This window comes from Lipotes vexillifer, unplaced genomic scaffold (assembly GCF_000442215.2).
Source record: "Lipotes vexillifer unplaced genomic scaffold, Lipotes_vexillifer_v1.1 scaffold1733, whole genome shotgun sequence".
NCBI classification, from domain to species: Eukaryota; Metazoa; Chordata; class Mammalia; order Artiodactyla; family Lipotidae; genus Lipotes; species Lipotes vexillifer.
In genome coordinates, this window is record NW_006779172.1 from 14,572 (window position 1) to 19,821 (window position 5,250).

Genomic DNA, 5,250 nt, shown 5'->3' on the forward strand with positions numbered 1-5,250 from the left:
AAAAATAAAGAGACAAGGATACTTAATGTCTCTGGGAAGATGTAATTCTTAGCCATTTGAGTCTTCTATCCCTGTACTTTGTTGACATTTCCTTTTAATTATCCTTGGACACTTCCTAGAGGAGAAAGCCTTTAAGAAATGTAATTTCTTAAGCACACACTCCTCCAGAAGCAGCAGCCATTTTACTGGGAATTCTTGAACTGTGATATTTTTGTATGCAAAGCACCATACTTAGAGCCTTGGTGTGTAATATCTTTAAATTTCTTCCATGACCAGTTAAGAAGAAACCAGTATCACAGGGAATGACGTCCATCAAGCTAACTGTTCTATTGCCTTGTCTGAATATGGATGATTCAGAGAAGCCTCTATACAGTGTTATCTGCCTGGCTCTCTTAACCCCATAAAAATAGCTCAGGGTAATTGGCTGTTTATTGCATAATAGCTAATACCTAAATGTTTATCACACACTATCTCATTTAATACTCTCAATACCTCATGGAGCAAGTTTCTATTATTTTTATCCATATTGAACTGGTACTGAAATTAAAGCTTAGAAAGTGAAAATAATTTATCCAAGATTGCTCAGCTAGTTTCAGAGGCGGGATTCCAAGCCGCCTTGTGACTCCTAAGCCTCCATCCTTTACAAAAAATTACATATCAAAAAGGAAATTTTTCAGGGCTGTGTCCTTCATTTTTCTGATCCTGCTTTTTATTCATACCATCAGTTCTTTATCTTGCTACTTACTATGCCCTTTTCTCTCTTCCCACTTCTCTGGATTTTTTCTTTAAAAACAAAAATTCCCAACTTTTAAAGTCAAGATCAGATTAGTCAACTAGGTGATAAAATGAGTGACAGATATCCTCATTTCCTTGCCTAAGTGCCACATCTTCCATGAGGCCCTCCCGGATTACCATACTCATAGGTGATTTCTCTACTAACTGTCATAGACCTCTGCCCACTCTTATAGGACTCTTAATACAAGAATGTCATTTCTTTCATGAAAGCTATATTGTGAGCATCTGGAAGGCAGTGACAAGGTATGCCTCATATTGGTGGCAACATCAGTAGGACTGGAATCTGGGAAATTCTCTATTCAGTGAAGACAAGGCCAACCATAACTGTGGAACTCTTATTCAGGTAGTGTGGGAAAGGTGGAGGAAAAGGCAGAACAATCCCAGCAGGGTGGGTGACCAGGAAGAGAAGCTGCAGTTTGGAAGGAGTAAAGCAGTGTGGAGACAGAGCAGTAGTGAGGAAGGGAACAGAGGTTGTTAGTGAAGCCAGAGGCCAGAGAGCATGAACTGGCAGGTGGTCCACATGCCCCATGGAGGTTGCCTGAGCAGAGATACAGATGGGAGTGGAGTCTACAGAAGAGAAGGGTAGGATAGAGGGGTCTAAAGAAGAGAAAGAACAGAGAGGAATTGTAAGGATCCTAGCCGCAAACACTGTCAGACTAAATGCAGTTTGGGAGGAGTTTAATGCTGCGTGAAGCAGAGATAGGCCCCAGTCTGAAGCCTTGCTCTGTCATGTAAGAAACATGAGCTGTGGTCACCTAAGCCTCATCTGTGAAAGGTTCCTCTGCTTCACCTCCATTCTCCAGCGGGAACAGAATCCCAGGTGAGTTGAGGGCAAACTTGGGCTTCTCCAGCTCTAAACTTACTCTCTTTCTTCCATGCCAGTTTGCAAACTTAAAGGACTTTCTAATTCTCTATTAAAAAAAAATTATATATATATATATATATATATATATACGTATACTTGCAAACATGAAAATAGGTAAAGTGTACACAGAGGTCTTTCATGAAATGTTGTCCTGTTTGTTTTTGGTTAAGGATGTTTTTGGTTAACGTGCTAATGGAATCACGTCTGCTCTAGATCATGTTTACTCACAAATACTTCTACTAGACTCTAAATTCAGAGACTAGATCCTTAGAGGTAAATTCAGTGTTTGTTTCTGCTTTCTTTTACATTGTTGTTTGCTTGATTTTTGTTTTGTTTTGTTTTGTTTCTACCATTTGCAGCTTCTCTGCATGGTATCTGGGGTGTCTGGCCTAAAGCAATAATAAAAATAATAGCTACCATTTAAGGCTTCTTTGCTAGGCACCAGACTCTCCTGTAAGTGTTTTACCTGTGTTATGGCTTTTCATCCTCACAGCCTCCCTATGAGGCTGATAGTATCGTTACACTGATTTACGGATGAAGGAACTGAGATGCACTGAGGAACAGAAGTAGGTATTTGTAGTAACTCTCATTAACAGATGAGAAAACCAAGGCACCAAGAGATCAAATAATGGGCCCAAACCACATAGTGAGTGGGAGAGTTCAGATTCAAAGCCAGATATTCCCATTTCATGTATTTTTAAGGGCTTCCCCCAAATTGGCATTTCTGCATTTTATGATAATAAGGCTAAGAAAACATTGCCAGTCAAACTGTTTACAGGTAGACATGCCATCTTTCCTTGTGCCTAAATAAGATCAAACACTTAAAACATTTATTTGTGTGTGTGACTCTCTTTGAAAGATACCCCATCTCTTCCAATATTTGCTGACAAGACAGAAAGTGTTTTTGAGCTATTTGATTTTGTTAACCCTGGGTGCTTTTTGGAAGGAGAGCTTTGCTGTTAAAAACTAAGACTCAGTGCTAAGTGATGAATTTCTGTAATATACCCACAAACAAATAAATACTTGGAGTTAGCAAAGCCTTTTCATTTTACATCATCTTCATTGATTCTTGAGCCATATTGTGAGCTAGTCAAGGGAAGAATTATTGCTGGAGTTCAGATCTCATCTTTTCCACTTACTAAACGACGTGGGGAAAATTGTTTAATTTCTGTGTGACTCAGAAGAATATGCACACTGGTGTTGGAAAAATTTGTTTCCTTTTGAGTTTTGCATCATTGATGAGACTTATTTGAGGAACTAAGTTCATGTTTATAACCAAAGATCAGTACAGACTTAGTCTGTAACTTCATACCACTTTCAGAACAGTGTAAAATTGAAAGATCTAATAGATGTCCATTGTGACAGCATTGTATTATTTAAAGATTTTTTATTAAGGTAAATCAATGAAGCTGTGTTAACACAGAAGGAAGTTTTGTCATTTTATGTATATCATTTAAAATGGGTTGTAATAAAAATAATAATTATGGACATGAAAAATTAACTTTCCTTTATATCTAAAGATAGCACTGCTGATTATTCCAGACAACTGAGATATTAATCTTTTGCACTTGTGAAAAGTGTCCAGGTATTTACTCCTTATCACACAACTAAAAGCATGTCAGCCTCCTGGAATAAGTCCATATAATTTAAGTTCAGAATTTAAGGATTAAGTCTTTATAAGCTTACCTTGCTATTCACTTTACTAATAAGGCATTCCTCTGCTTCCTGACCTGTTTATCTCAAATAATATTGCACAACTGTGAGATTTCCCAGCTTCCATCTCAGAAATGGTGAGTTAGAGGAAAAATTAACCTGCCTTAAAGTTCATGGTCGTTCTTTTAGAATTTAGCCAAGTGAGTTGTCCCCCGTTGGGATCTATGAGAGCATAGGTATACCTTTCTATCTGTTGAGGAAATGCATGACACCCTATACGTTTACAGAAGGATTAAAGGTCCCTTCACTTATCTTGCCTAGTTGGTCTGTCTTAAATGCTTTAAAGAGGATTTACTTGGGTAAGCTATTTGCCCAAGACCACGCTGAAAAGCAGCTTTTCTCTATATTTGGATTCCTTGCCCTGGCTGAAGGTTTTTGTTTATTACAACAGATTATTATTCTGGAAACACTAAATCCTAGTCCAGGGTCAGTAAACATTTTCAGTAAAGGACCGTGTATGAGTTTCCTGTTGCTGCTCACAAACAGCAGCAATAGGAAACTCACAAACTCAGCTGCAATTGTAACTCACAAACTTGGTGGCTTAATGTAACGCCAATTTATTATCTTAGAGTTCTGGAGATCAGAAATCTGAAATCAGTTTCACTGGGCTTAAACCAAGCCATGAGGAGTCCTGCTTTACCTCTGGAGGCTCTGGGGGAGAATCCATTTCCCAGTTTCTAGGAGCTGCCTGCATTCTTTGGCTTATGGTCCCTTCCTTCATCTTCAAAGCTAGCAGTGTAGCATCTGTTTTCCTCTTTGACTTCTGCTCCCATCCTTACGTCTTCTGACTCTGATCCTCTTATAAGGACCCTTGTTATCCTTAAACATACCTGCAAAGTCTCTCTTACCATGCAAGGTAACATAATCACAAGTTCTGGAAATTGGGACATGGACATCTTTGAGGGGCCATTATTCTGCTTACCATAGGCCAGATAGTAAATATTTTAGATTTTGCAGGTCAGACAGTTTCTGTGGCAACTACTCAACTCAGCCATGGGTAATTTGTAAACAAATGGGCATGGCTGTGTTCCAATAAAACTTTATTTACAAAAAGAGGCAATGCTCAGGATTTGGCTCATGGGCTATAGTTTGAAAGCCCCTGGCCTAGACACATAGCATCTTATATGGATGTTCCTAAAAGATATTTCTGATAATGTTTTAATAAGTAAATAAATAAGTAAATACACAGATTGATCCATCAATCAGTCAATCAAGGATTGGGAGGAAGTTCTTACAGATTTTTGGGTTTGGTGTTCTAAGGAAAAACTCCTATATAATAGGAATTTTATCCACTTATTTTTTAATAGCTCTAAATCCTGACCTCAGTATGAGATTAACTATCACTCTGTAAGTCCTTTCTCTTGCCATAGACCCTGTATAAATGCATTCATGCAAATGGAACCCAGAGAATCACTATTGACTTCATTTTTACTCTCCATAAAATATAGAGCCATTTTGAAAATATAAATGCCTATTGATATAAGACCAGTTGTGCATTTTTCAAAAGTCATGAAAGAAGAAATAGGTAAGAAGAAATTATGAAATTGATATTAACAAGTTTGCTATGCTTTTATCTCCCAAACTCTGAAGGCTAAAAGAGTTTGGAACACAGAGCACAGATAACATGGAAGAAATGTTTGCAGCCCATCTTCTTACCTCCTAGTAACCAAATGAAGCCTCAATGTTTCAAGTAAAGTAGATCAACTCTGTCACCTGTACTAATCATCTTTTGATCCTTGCCATGTGAATAGATTCATGATCTGACATTTGCTATTCTAGTCACAATAGCTCTTGTCTCAGCAATTCAATTTTCAGTGTCTCATGAATTTAATACTGCTCTATTATCAGAAGACTTGTAATAACTTATACTGCTGAAC